The 16,206-nt window shown below is 45.1% G+C and overlaps 1 long non-coding RNA gene across 1 annotated transcript; it reads right to left on the bottom strand.

Moving 5' to 3' along the window:
- Window positions 1–91: 91 nt before the first annotated feature.
- On the bottom strand, window positions 92–16,193 carry LOC144275539 (uncharacterized). The gene is made up of 3 exons (XR_013348045.1): window positions 15,929–16,193; window positions 14,499–14,598; window positions 92–177 (listed from the first exon to the last, which is right to left on the bottom strand). It is a non-coding gene; the product is annotated as an uncharacterized LOC144275539 (long non-coding RNA).
- Window positions 16,194–16,206: the final 13 nt, after the last annotated feature.

Raw genomic sequence — 16,206 nt, forward strand, 5'->3', positions numbered from 1 at the left:
TCTGGTTGAAAAGGGCCTCCAGGGCCTGTAGCTGATCTTCAGTGAAGATGGTCCGGTGCCGGCGGGTCCGCCTTTGGATCTGATGGAAGGTCTGCAGCTCATTCTGGCTCCCACGAAGATTCTTACATGCCCTGGCAGTGGGATGAATTAGCCTCATGGGCCAGGGGAACCTGGTGTCTAATAAAAGGAGAGTTAGAATTTACGAGTTTGATTACAGAACCAAAACAAACCAAGCGCTCTCTGAAGAAAGGCCTGCCCCCCTTCAGTTCCATGTTGGCTGAAGCTGGAGGCAGCTCAGACTCTGCTTGAGCTCCTCTGGGTGATTCATGATGGATCAGCATTGACTGGCTTTGGACAGAGCCACATTCAGCCCCCTTGGATGAAATGAAAGCATGGCTGCCATGATGTGAGGCCTTGGGTAGGAGACAGTGATTGACTGGAATCCTCTAGGTTCCAGGAGAGGCATAGAGTTGAAGGGCAGAAGGGACCACCAGATCATTTAGTCTGTATATCACAGGCCACCAACACCTCCCAGCACCTGCACACTAAACCCAACAACTTGGAAGAAGGTATTCCAGCCCTCAGGATACTAGACATCTATGTGCCACAGGCAAAGAACAGGAGGGACTGAGGTGCACCAGTGCCTGAGGCCTCTGCAATGGCAGGGAAATGAGATGCACCCAGATATCCTAGCAAGCAACCTGCACCCATATGCTGCAGAGGAAAGTGAAAAACTCCCAATGGCCTCGCCAGTCTGACCTGGGAGAAAATTCCTTCCCGACCCCACATGTGACAATCAATTAGACCCTGAGCATGTGAGCAAGAACCAGCCAGCTGAACACCTAAGAGACAGAATGCTTGGTGCCACCTCAGAGCCCTGGCCAGCCCCAGCCAGTGTCTCCCCTCCAGCTCTGGGGCTGTCCCCGATGCTTCTGAGGAAGGAGACAAAAAGAAGAAAGAGGAAAAGACAAAAAGGATCCAAGGATTCCACTCGGGAAGGGTGAAGGAACGCTGGCTGTGTTCTCCTGGTTTAGTGCCCAGCTGCAGGATTGCCAACCACAAGCTTTAAAATGGCATGGGTCAGGCTCCCAAAACCCATGAGACTGGATTCAAAGCTACAAAATGGTTTAATATAATAAATCTGGGATTCTTTTTATTTGTCTTGTGGTTTGTTAGCCTTCAGGATGCACTTGGACCACATTTTCAAGCTTTTCTCTGCAATCAGGAGGGCTAGAAACAAACTTTTCTTTTTCAAATGAAAAGGTGAGATTTTCACAGAACCTCCTCATTTCAGGAGCCTGGGGCTTTAAGAAAAACACCCGAGGTCATGAGAGTCAGCAGCACTCCAGTAGGGTCCCAAGCTCCATTACAGCAGATCTAGCCCTACCCTCACCGCGCAACTCAAGGGTATATCCAAAAAATCTAAGAAGATTTAACCGGAAGTCTGTCTCTCTCTCTCTCTCCCCAGAATCCAGGAGGATTGTAGAGTGTTCGGAAGCAGCAGATATCTGCATCAATTAACTCTGCAGAACTCAAGTGGTATTAAAAGGGATGGGGGAATTCCAGGAAGGGTCAGGAAAGAATACCTTCCAACCTGAGCTGGGGTTAACTATGGGTTCCCATTAGGACTCGGGACAGCAATCTCAGTGCATACCCCAGTGTCCAAGGGCTGCTGGCCAAGAGTAGGCAGGGGAGGCAGTTCCTGACCTGTTTTTCAGAGGTCTGCAGAAACCTCCCTGCGAGGCAGATGAAAAGGAAAGCAGCAAGAGAAAAGGGACCTGGCCCACAGAAAACAGTGATGCTATCAGCTTTGCTTTCCCACTGTGAAATGTTACCAGCTTCTAAGGCTAATGAGGGGCAGCCCCTTCATTGGCAGTGGCTTCAGGTCTTTATCCCCAGAGAGCCTCACTGGAGTTTGTAAAGGCTAAGGGCCCTCTACTTTGAGGTATTGAGCACTCTGAGCTTTTACTGAGGTCACGGGGAGCTGAGGGTGCTCAGAGCCCTTCAGCCAGCCATTGATATGTCACAGGATTGGGTCCATGCTCACAGAAGGATAAAGGAAAGAGACAGACTAGACAGCCAATGTTTGCCTTTGTGGTCATGTTGGATTGCAGGACTGGTTAGATTACAGCAAGAATCCACAGGTGGTTTTGGGGTCCCTGGTAGGAAAAGACTGTCCCAAGTAATGCAGATTACACTAGCTTTTCATATCTGGGCACTCATGTTGTGGTCTCAAGTGAAACAGCTTTGGTGGTCTCCATGCAATGGCCCATAGAGACTACTCCATAGCACAAACCCAAACTCAGAATGTTATATGAAAATCAGAGTAAGTTCTCCCATGCTCACACTCAAAGTAATGGCACGAAACTCACAGTCATAGAGAGTAATGAGGAAAAAATGCCTTTTCCTTTGGTCTGAGCTTGTATTTGCCATCAGGTCTGCAAGTCCATTTTGGAGGATGCTTACCAGTAAAAATCAGTTTAAACCCAAATGTGGGAGACTTTATCATAACTACCTGTAACTAAGAAATCTCTGTGTGTTCTTTTTTTCTTTACTGTGCCAGGAATTATGCAATAGCTGTTCCAGAACTAACTGATTTAGAAATATAACTTTTTTTTACATATAATGAAACAGAAGTGTTATCACTTAAGTCACTCCAATAATAATGAACCAAATCCTGGATACTTTACTTAAGCTTTACTCACTGGCTACAACTTTTAGCCCAATAATACTGTTTAGATCTTATACCGTGCTCTTCATCTTCAAAGTGCTTTACAAATGATAACTAGCCATTTTAAAATGATGGTTATGCTGTAATAATATAAAAAATAAATTATTGCTAATAATCTAACGTCTTAAATGTACATAGCACCTTTTGTCCCAAAGCACTTTACACACTTAAACTGAGATACAAATTCCATACATGAACCACTTCATCTGCCCTAAAATGCAGCCACTCTTGGAGTGAACTACAGCAAATAGGCCCTGATTCCTCTAAGTACTTGCATGTACTTAACTTTAAACACATGCTTAAATGCACATCCGTCCTATACAAACCATAGGCACAAGGAGCAATATCCAGCTGAAACTGTTGCAGGGATGTAGTTTGGCAGAATATAGTTACCCGCAGTAGATCAACATCTCTACCATTGCAACAAATGCCATAGGTTCATTGATGACTATCAGAATTTAGGACCTTCCTTCTTTATCTTAGAGAGCAGCAGCCCAGTGCCATATTAAAACAATGCTGGGGTGTTGATACAATTGTGCCTTGGAAAGAAGTGTGCCAGCTACTGAATCACCCACGTTATATCCTACAACAACCACGCTGTTCCTTGGAGCCCTGCATCAGAGAACTGACCTTTCCCAAGTTTGCCCCATGCATGATGACATGCAGGCCAAAATGCAGTAATGTCACTATATTCCCAGGTTTTGCTACTTTACAGTGTTGGTGCCCTCATGAGTGCCAGCTGCAATGTCCCTTCCCACCCGCCCCGCCGCGCCGCCTATGGGATCCACACAATGACTCATAAAACAGGAGAATACTTACCTAGCCAATTTGAAGAATCCTGCAGGGAACGGGTGCTTGCATGAGAACAGCAACAGCAGCTGCACCCAGCCGCTTCCAGTTCTTCTTCGTCCTCCTCCTCCTCCTGCAGAGAGCCAGCAGCGACGGCCTCCGGCCCACACAGCCCCTTGGGCTCACAGTCCAGGATCCCCTGGAGACAGAACGGGACCAGAACCTGGGGACTTCTCTCTGTTGGGCTGGACAGAATGTTCTCGATGGTGAACGAGCATTGCTTCTTGAGGCTTCTTCTGCTGGGCTCTGTGTCCAGCGGGGCTTCTGAAGACATCCTGTTCCTGGAACTGTAGTTGTAGCACTTGGCAGCTCACATTCAGCAGCTGAAAACCGTGGGGCTTACTCTCTGCGAGAGACCAAACTGTGGCTCCCCAGCAAAAAGACGGCTTGCACCTGGATGCTTTTTAAACCAGAGCAGGGATGCCAGACAGAATTATTGTTTTGTCTTCTCTTTAAAGCGATTGTCATTCTTGCACCTGGGATTTTTATTTTATATATACACATACATGCCTTTTTATTCCCTTCTAAGCTAGCTGCTTTATAACTGAGGCCACCCTAAGTAAATATATATATATATAATCCCTTTGGAAAGAAAACCGTAAACCCCCCTGCGAATAAAATAAATTCTAACTAATCTTGGCAGCTTTGTGAAGGGTTAGTGTGGATCTAAGATTTAGCTAATCCTACAGAAATGACTCCAGAAGGAAATCTGATTTCTCCATCTCAAGTGTAGATTTGAAGGTGGGTATGATCTCCATTGTGTTGGAGCCTCTGATTCAAGGCAGGGGGAGAATAGCTGTTCTCCAGCCCAGAAATGGACCAGAGGATTAACTCCTTACAAGAGGCAAATTATCCCTTTCTCTGGCCAAATGAAAGCTTGCCCATCAAAAGGGAACTGTCATATCATACAATATGAGCAAGGGAGGGGAGCTGAATTGGAGGGGGGGGAATCATTTTTAGCAGCAGTGCACCCTTCGCTAGGTGAGGACTCCCCATGACTGCTGATTTATTTTCCGCTCAGACCACAGGAAAACTGTATTTTTCCACACTGTCCAAGTAATAACAATACGACAGATACTTTGTATTATATAGTATGCTTCATAGGAGGATCTCTAAGTGCTTTATAAAAAATTAATTAGGCTCACAACCACTGTTCCCTCTAAGCGCTGCATGCCCACGCAGATCCTAAACCCCGCACACACTGCAAAACCCCTCACGCACAAACTTTTGCACAGAAGCCCAACAGAAGAAATTTTTTGCGCACACGGCCTGTCAAAAATTAGAGGGAACATTGCTCACAACACTCCTGTGATGTAGGCAAATGGTATGTAAAAGGGCTCATCTCACTCACCCACCATTGAGGTGGAACATATCAGCTTTATCCCAGGGCACAGCCATACCACATTCAAGCTGAGAAGAAGTGACGATGAATACTGAACTGCAGGGAGAATTTAGGGAGCTAGACACTCCAGTCACTCAAACTGGGCCATGACACCAGAGTTAACATTCTGTTCTTACAAAATATGCCATGGGATCTTTAATGACCAGGATGTAGTCACAGCCTTATGTCCAGTATTGTCAACCACGAGCGTTCAAAAATCCCGTCACAGTCCCAAATATCATGAGATTTTACAAGTGTTACATTTTGGGTTCTTTCTATTTGCCTTCTTGTTTTTGAGCCATTGGGTGGAGAGTGTCATATTTTTAAGCTTTTCTCTGCAACCCTGAGGGCTAGAAACGTTGCTTTATTAAATGAAAGCTGGGATTCTTACATGATAACTTGGCTCCAGGAACTGACGCTTTCAGAAAAATGTCAAATATCACGAGACTTGCAATACAATCACAAGAACCGGCAACAGTGTCTCATCTAAAAACAACACCGTCTGCTGCACTGTGCCTCCCAGACCATGCCAAGGCATTGGGTGAATAATAGCTAAGAGAGAATTAATTATTTCTTGAAGGTCTCCCATCTAGGTACCATTGCAGCTTGCTCCATTTAGCTCATCAAAACTAACGGGATCAAGGCACAAGATATGGCCACAGACAATGAGCCACTGGTAATTCTTTCCCAAAGTCTCTCTACTTTTTTCAGTATCACCTGTTACGGATCAAGTATTCTCTTTTCAGATGCTTCGGGCCCTACAGCTTGACACACAAGGCCAAAGGTGGGATCCTGCCTTCATTTGGCCTTTTCACTTCCTGGAGTCTGTTGCAATTGGTCATGAATGGTGTCACTCTCTGTTCACACATCTGGAATTAGATTTGCTGCTCCATTCTGTCACATCAGCACTGGGGAGGGGATCCAGTGACTTTAGTACTGTGTCAATGGTGTCAGATTAGGTCGACCCAGAGGGATTAAGGCCCCTCTGTGCTGTGTTGGTGGCACGGAGCTTCATCACCAAAGTAGGATAAGCCAGAGGGACTGGGGACCTTCAGTGTCATGTCAATGGTGCTGGGATCGTGGTACCAGATTAGGTCAACCCAGAGGTCAACGTAGTTACAGGGCAGGGCTGGAACTGTTACTGCACAGCAGATGAAGCAGATGACAGATAGAATGGTCTTATTCTGGTTTTGCTAATAGGAAACATGAATAAGCTGGGGGAGAGAGAGAGAAGGTAAAAGGTGCTTATCCAGTATAGGTACTTGATGTCATCAGGAGGACACCTCACGTGGCCAGTCTGAAATCTCAGTCTTCTCCCACACAGATTTTTTGGCTTTCAGGAAGTGAAGTGGTTAACAAAATCAGTCTCTTTTATCCAATTAGGAAGTTGTCCACTGGGCTAGTCACTTTCAAAAAGCGGATGTGGACCAATCAGGACACAATTCATTCTTCTTACAAAAATCTAAAATGACCCAACAGAACATAAGTCATGATCCATAAGTCATCGTCTCACCATCCAGTGAGAAAACAGGGAACCCTCTTCAGATTTTTTATTTTATTGTAATTATTTTTCTTTAATTTTATTTATTTATTTATTTATTTTTGGTAGTTGCTTACTATTGCTCAGTGTGTTTATCCCTGGAAAAATCCATAATCCTAAAGTGCAAAACATCTTGGCCACAGCAGTCTGCAGACATTTTTTAAGAGTGACACCAAAGACCTTAAACCCTCTCATATCAGGTTATGGTCAACAGCCTGCCTTCACAAGATGTTTTCCATGGTCATTTTCTGGATGTTGTCCTTTGGTCAGCATTGCATATTTCTCTTTGTCCTTCAAGTTGCAGTTTCTCTCAGCATTTTTAAGGGACAATTTACAAATGTCCATTTTAAAGTTCTCAAGGTCATCTATGCAAACCGCTTAACAATCCTTTGCAAAATTCTTTAAATTTAAATTCTTTAAATTCTTTTCATTCATTATGCAGCAGTATAAAGTCACTTAAGAAAACGATTTTCTCCATCAGGATGAAACAGCTGTATAGATCTTCCACTTTCCCTTTTCTTAGTCAGTGATGCTAATAAGATCCTTATATGAACTGTTGAGCTGTGTCTATATAATTATACTAATCAAGCAGTTAACCAGGCCTCTCTGATGACTAGCTCTATAACCAAGTTCCTGTGTAACCCATTACTCGATTTCAGTGTCTCTTTATTACTGCGTTTTCCAGTATACGCAAAAAGAAAAGGAGGACTTGTGGCACCTTAGAGACTAACCAATTTATTTGAGCATAAGCTTTCGTGAGCTACAGCTCACTTCATCGGATGCATCCGATGAAGTGAGCTGTAGCTCACGAAAGCTTATGCTCAAATAAATTGGTTAGTCTCTAAGGTGCCATAAGTACTCCTTTTCTTTTTGCGAATACAGACTAACACGGCTGCTACTCTGAAACTTTTCCAGTATAGGTATATTTCACCTGACGTGTAATAAATAAAAGTACACTTGATTACAAATATGCTCACTGCTTCACTCTCTCACTATTTCCTTCAAGTAAATATTAGCATAACCTCCTTGCTTCTCCTAACAGGACTCCCCATGGGAAAAATAGCACCTTGCACAAGGTTTGATTAACATTTTGGTCAATTTCCTTTTACATACAACTTTGATCCACCAAAACAAAACTTTTATAAAGGCCAGTTCCTTACATTTTTTCAGGCAATGCTATATGACGTCTTCCCATTGAATACTGATAGTTCCGTTCACTGACTCAAAGCAAATTGCGTAAAGGAGAACGCCACGTCTCAGATGTATTAAGGGTGGTTAATAGGCTCTCTCCTGGCTGTCCAGAGACACATTTATGTGAAGGGCTGAAGAAATCCTCCCCTCACTTCTTAGATTCTTTTTTTCTCCTGTGTGGGGTGAATACATTTTCTCTTACAAATACCTGAGTTTCTGGGTAATTCTGTATAACAGTAATTCACATTTCTGGGGCCATATTTGTTACAGTGCACTTACATTACTGGCATCAACTTTTCCTTTTGAAATATTTTAAAGTCTCCTGAAGTTCAGGAAAGTGTTAGTGAGAGCGAGCAGCACATTGGTCAACAGTGCGGGATCTGTTCCTGCAGCCCGAAGAGGCAGAGCAGAGTGTGCACACACAAACCATTGAAAGATGGCGCCAAATGCAGACGGAAGCACAGGAATTGCTGGGATGTGAAGCGATGCATCACGGGGCATTGGGACAGGACCCGACCCCCTCCGCCTTCCCACAACTCTTAGCGGCAGAAGAGGAAGAGAGGCTCTGTGGGATTCCTGCCCAGAGTGCACCGCTCTGAATGCCGCTGCAAGTGCCGCAAGTGTGAACACTATTGTGCAGACAGCTGACAGTGTGAACACACAACGGCGGTTTCCCTTTAGCGCTCTCTGAGCCGCGCTGTAACTCAGCCAGTGTAGACATACCCTCAGAGTGAATTTGTACTGAACAGAGGGTTCTCCAGGAAAGAGAAGCCCTCTGGCATTACCCTGGGAAATCTCTCCATGTTTGAGCCTTCTTGAGAGCCACTCCATCCACATACCTCATGAACATTCTCCCTCTCTACTACCCATCTGTCTCCTTTCTCTCATCTACTTTCTCATCTCTATACCTACTTTCTCTCTGACTCTCCTCACTATCTGATCACTGACGGAGTGAAAACCTTCTCCTCTTCCACTCCTGATATCTGAGGAAGCCTCCCTATAGCTTTCTGCCAATTGAGTCTCCCTTTCTTTTCAAATCTCCCTAGAAAACACAGATCTTTTGGCTCAAGTATATAAGTATCTTTGCTCCTTTTCCTTTCTTTACCTCTTAATATCCTTCTCCCTCTGCTACTCTGTATTGGAATCATGTATTACAAGAACTCTGTTCTATAATTCTGTAAACATAGTGGGATTGGGGTGTGAGGAGAATTTCATTGGTAGGGTTTGTAATCAACAGAAATGGTCAGGGGTGTAGAACAGCTTCCAACTGAGGAGAGATTAAAAAGACAGGGGACTGTTCATCTTGGAAAAAGGACGACGAAGGGCAGATATGAGAGAGCTCTATAAAATCATGACTGGTGTGGAGAAAGTGAATAGGGAAGTGTTATTTACCCCTTCACATAACACAAGACCCAATTAAATTAACAGAAGCAGGTTTAAAATAAACATTAGGAAGTACTTCTTCACACAACAGACAGTCAAACTCTGGAACTCATTGCCAGGGGATGTTGTGAAGGCCAAAACTATAACTGGATTCAAAAAAGAATTAGTTCAGTTCAGGTCCATCAATAGCTATTAGCCAAGATGGCCAGGGATGCAACCCCATGCTCTGGGTGTCCCTAAGCCTCTGACTTCTAGATGCTGGCACTGGACGACAGGGGATGGATCATTTGATAAGTGTCCTGTTCTGTTCATTCCCTCTGAAGCACCTGGCACTGGCCACTGTCAAAAGACAAGATCCTGGGCTAGACGGACCACTGGTCTGTCCCAATATGGCCTTTCTTATATTCTTACCTACTTTACACAGATGTAAGACACTACACAAGATGCAAGGCAGTGGAGAATTAGGTCCACTATACAGGAGTTTATTATTATAAGTTCCCTTATACAAAACACTGAAGCACAGAACAAACATCAGGAGAATCTTGCCCAGATACTGCTCTTAGATGGATGCGTGTCAATCTGGACTAAAGGCATTGAAACTGGTGTAAGTGTGAGCAGAATCTTACCCTTTGTGGTTTTAGCTGTCATAATCATGCACCCTGAAACGGATTAATTCCTATTTCCCGTCTGTAACAAAGGGCTTCTTTCCCCAGCTTCCCCTTGTCGTCCCTACCTTTCTACCACACAGACACACGCACTTAGCCTATTAGTATCTCTGCTGATTGCTTTCTTTCATTCCCCCCATACCTTTCACTTCAGAAAATGGACTGGTAATACTTCTTTTATCAAAGAATTATGGGATTTAGCACGCAGATCTTACAAAGAGACTTTTGATAGCAGCTGGTAATCAAATCCCAATCGGCAGACACTTCTTTGCACCCTGTTACCGGCAGGGAATAAAAGGAAGGGATTATTGATGTTCTGTTTACTGAGCCTCTGCAGAGATAAGATCTCAGGGCTATTTCATATGAGAAAAGAAAAGGAAAATAAAACAAGAAAAAAAATAGACAAGGGGAACAATGTAGATCTAGATAAGAAGAAAAGCAACGGGCTCTTATCGCTTTCTTATTGGTTAAGGAGATTCGAAAGCCATTATAGAGGATTAACAAAAAGGTTAATCAGCTTTAGCCATTCATTTGTCAAAAGTGAATTTATAGGTTTTAAAAATCCCCCCTATGGGGAAACGAGAGAAAAATGCCCCCTTCCCTCCCATGCCTTCTGTTGACAGAGCAAGGGCTGTTTGAGCCAGATTCACACAGCTTGGACACCACCAGCCCCTGGGCCGGATTCTGCCCTGCCTTGTGCCTCGGGTAGCCATTTACACCTGTGGGAAGTGGACGTACACAGGGCTAGCACACCCGTGAGCAGAGAGTTCTGACTTGGGGAGCTCTGCCCCCACTTCGCACAGGGGTAGTAACTACACAAGGTTCAAGTCAGTAGAGAATCATGCACGTAGGGCCTGAGGCTCCACTCACTTATCCTTGGTTTACTCGGGGTAACACCAGTGAAATTAGTGCACTTTCGCGAGTATAAACCAAATATCCGAGGGAGCTGATGTCTGCAGTCATTGGAATTGTGCTTCCATGTTAATTTGTAAAGCAGGACAGCGAATATGACAAATGTAGCTGCAAGCTGCAGACTGGGATTAGTCTGTGGCCATCCCAGGAAGTAACAGTCACTACCAGTTACAGCAAGATGCCATTTTCCACATGATCGTCCAGTTGATCAGACTAAGAGCTGAGCTATCCCAACCAGCACCTACAGTCAATGGAATGACACCGATTTCCACCAGTGATGGATCTGGCCCATTCTCTTTACCTGAATATCGGGGGGAAAGCAGTGAGTTTCTTCAGCAGCTCACAAAGAGCACTGGTCCAGGAACTCCTGGATGACCTTCTAGGGCTTGAAGGTATCAGCTTCAAGGATCCTGTTTCCCAGGAAGCACCCTTGTTTTGCCAGGCTGGGAACTTGGCGAGCATAAGAACACTGCAGAGTTAAAAAGCACTTCTCAGTGGGAGGAGAGGAGGATCATTTGTCAGCATCTATCTAGGGAGGCAGGCTGATAGAGGCATCTAAAGAAATGGGCCTTCCAGGGAACGGTAAGTCTTACGGAAAATGTGTCCAGTCTGCTGTATTGTTTTTAAGGCATATTTTATCTGAAATGCTTGTGTTCTAAATAAATACTTTGCTTTAAGGAGGCCGTCTGGCCACTATATTAACTACTGGCATTGCTCTCAGAGGGAACAGAACCGCAGGGTGTGAGCCTAAGTTACACCTGGTGAGATAATCATGGCTAGTACCATGGGACTGCAACCCCAGGCTCGGTCTGAGGGTGGAGAATTGAATGATTCCACCCAGAGCCAGGTGGTGGCCAGAGGCTTGAGACCTGGGAGGTGGTGCACTCCACGAGACCAGGAGGGGTCAGCGATGCCATTCACCCAGGAACTGTGACAAGGACAGGATGGAGGCATGTGCCCGGCATGTCTACCACCTCCTATGGGAGCCCTGGAGGCTGGAAGGCGAGAGGAGGAAAGCTCTTGCCATGGAGAAGGAGATTTGTATCACACAACCTCCTGCAGCTGGGTCTTCACTGAGTGGGGGTTGGCCGCACAGTGGGAAGAGCGGAAGGGGCTAAATATTATACCAATAAAATAAAAACCAGCAGGATCTTATTAAAGGGGAAAAGGCAAAATGCCACATTTATTGTGAATACAGAAAGAATCATAGTAAGCAGTTAGTTATAGCTATAACATTCCATTCAATTTCATATTTATTCACACATTCATTCATTCATACACACACACACACACACACACACACACACAGGTTCTGCAAGGTTGTTATCATAGTTACCAGTCTTAGAGTTGCTCATGCCAAGCCACTGGCCAGGTGACCTGGACATGAGGAGGGAGCAGGGCCTTGTCAGGTGCTCATCTGATGCTCCTGGAAGTTGGTTTGCAGAATCAGACCCCAAAGTTCTCACTTTCTAGAGTCCACTTTTATAGGAATTTCTTCCTATGCCAGTCTATGGGAATTGCTTCATCATGCTGTTGCTGAATCAATCAGCAGATGGCACATTCCTGACGGCTCCGTGCTGCCAGATGTTGTCTTGTTCTTTGCTTCTCCCATTCTTGAGGCTGTTGGGTGGATTCCAGTCTGCCCTTCAGGGGTCCTCTGGTTATTTCTACTTGACACCTTCTTCAGCCGATGGATACGGGATTCTTAGGCTGTCACTTCCCTGATCATTCAGTTATTATCCACACCAAGCATCCATCCACATACATTCTCTATCTCTATTTTAATCGCAATTGTTAACAAAGCGAGATGAATACAACAAAAGTCGGGGAGTCTCTGGGTGCTGTTTCTGTTGTTACAGACTATTGCTTTGAGTCTCTCTCTGTGTGAGTAGTTGTTATTACAAAGAATTGCTTTGAGAACAGACTCTGTCTTAGAATGTACTAACACAATTAGCAGCTTGCAAGTTTCACACACAGAGGGAGAGAAACAGTACCAAAAACCAAGAGACCTCTTAATTAGTAATACCCTGGAATTTAAACTATGGGGAATCAAACTCATTTGTGATTTTAATACAGAACTTCTTTAATATGATTCAACATAGAGACAGAGGATCCTATCATGAGGATATCTGAGGAGGGCGAAGTCAGAGCCTTTTCCAGCAATGGAGGCATGATAGGTAAGACAACCCTGAGAGGAATGGGAGGTGCTCTGCAGCCTTCTCCAACAGCTGGACACAGACCCTGTCTATTTCCTGGCCAGGAGCAGGAATTTGTTCCTCCCTGTTGCTATGGGGAAACCTTGCCTTCCCTTCTGACTGAGACAGCTCCTACAAACCGTTCCTGTTGGCTCTGCAATCTGTGGGAATAGGGGCCCCGCACTCAGAAGGGAAGGGAGAGCTTTGAAAAGCATGACACACATCTCCCTGGTTCCATGTCGTTGGTTACTGACCTTGTCTCTGTAAGTGACACTTCCCTGCTAACTGCTCAGCCATCTTGGCACAATGTGCCAGCCAGGAGCAGAGATTTCGCTTGGCCTGCTCAACCATCTCAGCATGGATCGTGGGTACTCTGGGACCCTACAGATCACAGTGAGAACTTGCCCACCATCAATGTCACTATTGTGTTTCATTCTGTCCTCTCTGGAAGAACCTAAAGATCTTAAAAGTTCTCACATCACAGACTTTTCCAGGCCACGTGGCAGATGTCCATCAACTTCTTGTCATGATCCCATAAGGTCTAGAACACCATGTAATAGTATCCTGTCCTGTTAATGTATTTTTGTGCCTGACAGGGAGGACAGAATGGAAAAACTGGTTCCTTTAGTAAAAAGAAAAGGAGTACTTGTGACACCTTAGAGACTAACAAATTTATTTGAGCATAAGCTTTCGTGAGCTACAGCTCACTTCATCGGATGCTCCACTTCCATATGGGAAACCCAGCTATTTAAATTCATCAGTGATCTCAGGAATATTGGCCACCTTGATCACTAATCCCTGCAAAAGATCAGGCAGCTCCCACACCACCCGTTTTGATGGATTTCCCATCATCAATCTGGTTCCCAACTGAGCAGCAGAAATCTGAGGTGCCAGCTTCCATAGGCTTTTCCCTGTTGAGGGGTATTGTCTGGACCTCAGCTTGGTGACTGTTGTCAATTACTATTCATTTTCTTATGCTGTCGTGTTGTGTGTGAGAGAAAGGGCAAGAGAGAAGGCACAGTATGGCATTACTCTCTACTTCTTGCATTTTGAGATGGGTATTATTTGCCCTTAGCAACCTTAACTGTCTGCTCTTAAGTTTTGTGTATGTTTGATATAGCAGTTGTGATGAGCTACAGTGAACTTCAGAAGGGATCGGGTATTTTTGCCCAGGATAATAGCTGTGGTTCAGCATGTCTTTATTTTGATTACAAATATGCCAGTTCACACACAATTCCTAATATAACAGGGTGCACAACGGAATACAACTGTGCAAATGTTTAATATGACCATCCTATGCAGCAACTGATGAAACCCACCATAACAGCCATTATTCGTTGTTCACAAACGGATTGAACAGCATGTGTTTTGCAAGAAGACTGCAGAATCCGCCTCACTAAAACCAACTTGTTCAGTATGGGCTTAATTCCAATCCAGTGACTAACACATGGAATTCAAACAGACCATTCATCGCTGTGTTGGAATGAGAGGTTAAATCTGAGAGGGAGTATCAGTTTGGGTATAATGAGATGATCCTTGTACGTGTAGATGAAAAGTGCCTTTCTATCAGTGTTACACTGAGAAAGAGCTATCATGCACTGAGCAGAGACACAACATACTGGAGAGATGGTCTTGTGGTTAAGGCACTGACCTGGAATTCAGGAGATTAGGGCTTAATTCCTTGCTCTGCTGCCATCTTCCTGTGTGATCTTGGGCAAACCACTTCATCTCTCTGTGTCTCCATTCTCCATCTGTGAAAGAAGAATGCTTTCCTGTCTCACAGGTGTGTTCTGAGGATACTATCGTTAATGACGACGAGATGCTCTCACACAACAGCGATACAAGCATTATAAGTCAGATTTTTCAGTTTGAATCACTTCAAGAAAGCACTTGGTTTGACACACACGTGTGTGTGTATGCCTTTCTATGTTTCAAGAGCCCTGTTTGCACTTAGTTGCACTGGGAAACATATCTGCATTTTACCAATGAGAATTTAGTGCAAAATATCCAGTGAACTTGGAGATGGGCTTTGGTTTGTTCTCCCTGCCCTAGAACATTCTGCTGGTCTTTGACCTAAAGAAAGCCTTTGATATATAATGAAAAAATCCCTGGGGTAAAATGGGAAGAAACAGAGCCCTAGAGTCTGTAATAGTGAATTAATTCTTCCATTGCTAGATGCTGCTAAGAATGTTTAACTTGAGTTAATCAAGAACACGATAGGTCAGACAGCAACAATTGCAGTGTGATCACTCAGCACCTCACACCAATGCCCCAGCTCCTCCAGTGTCTAGAAGGCTCTCACTGATGCTGATCACTTGTAGCACCCATGATGAATTAAGTCCTTCATCCTGTTACCCTCTCCCTAGGCCCTTCTTGCCCCTCCATGGGATGCTCTGTCAACTACACCAGCTGCACTCTCATCACCCCGCTGTGCTCTTGGTCCTTAATAAAAAGGCTCCCAGTCGACACGCATGAAAGCACAAACTCCAGCAAACAACCCGCTGGGAAATATTTCTGGTGCCTGCACAACCTTAAAAGCCTTTGTGAAAGTATCTCGGCCTACAGGCTCCTCCCTACTGAAAAGCACCGAAATTTTACCTGCACTGACTTCCCTGGAGCGAGCTCTCAATCAGGAGCCTTGTCTTTTCCCATGCAGGGACTGTCTAGACTAGGATAACAGAAAAGGAGGACTTGTGGCACCTTAGAGACTAACCAATTTATTTGAGCATCAGCTTTCGTGAGCTACAGCTCACTTCATGGGATGCATGAAGCTGTAGCTCACGAAAGCTGATGCTCAAATAAATTGGTTAGTCTCTAAGGTGCCACAAGGCCTCCTTTTCTTTTTGCGAATGCAGACTAACACACACGGCTGCTCCTCTGAAACCTGTCATTAGACTAGGCTAAACTGTGTTTTTAAAAAAATCCATGTTAACCACCCTGCTTTAAAATCCTAATCTGGACAGAGCAAGTTGTGTTTTCACACATGTTAAAACCCCAAACCGGGTAAGTGGTGTTCAAACACAGCCTGCCCCCTCCACATTTTAAAGCCCCTTAGGTACCATGGATTTTCAGTTCCCCTACCTCAGTGCTAGTCAACCCTTTTTCCTTTGCAGACCCCCGAAGACATTTCAAATGGCGGTGCGGGCCCCTTTGGAAACCGGAGGCATAGTCCCAGGTTGACAACCGCTGCCCGAGGTTAGCCAGCCCCTCCAACCACACAGCAGATGTCAGGGGAGCCCAGGCAGGAGCACGCGTGACGGGGACCACAGCCCAGCCGTGCGAAGAGCAGCGGAGCGGCGCCCACGGCGTCCCCAGCCCGGCCAGTCCCAGCGGCCGCCGCCGAGCCGAGCCGGGCCGGG

This window comes from Eretmochelys imbricata, chromosome 15, assembly GCF_965152235.1.
Source record: "Eretmochelys imbricata isolate rEreImb1 chromosome 15, rEreImb1.hap1, whole genome shotgun sequence".
NCBI lineage: Eukaryota > Metazoa > Chordata > Testudines > Cheloniidae > Eretmochelys > Eretmochelys imbricata.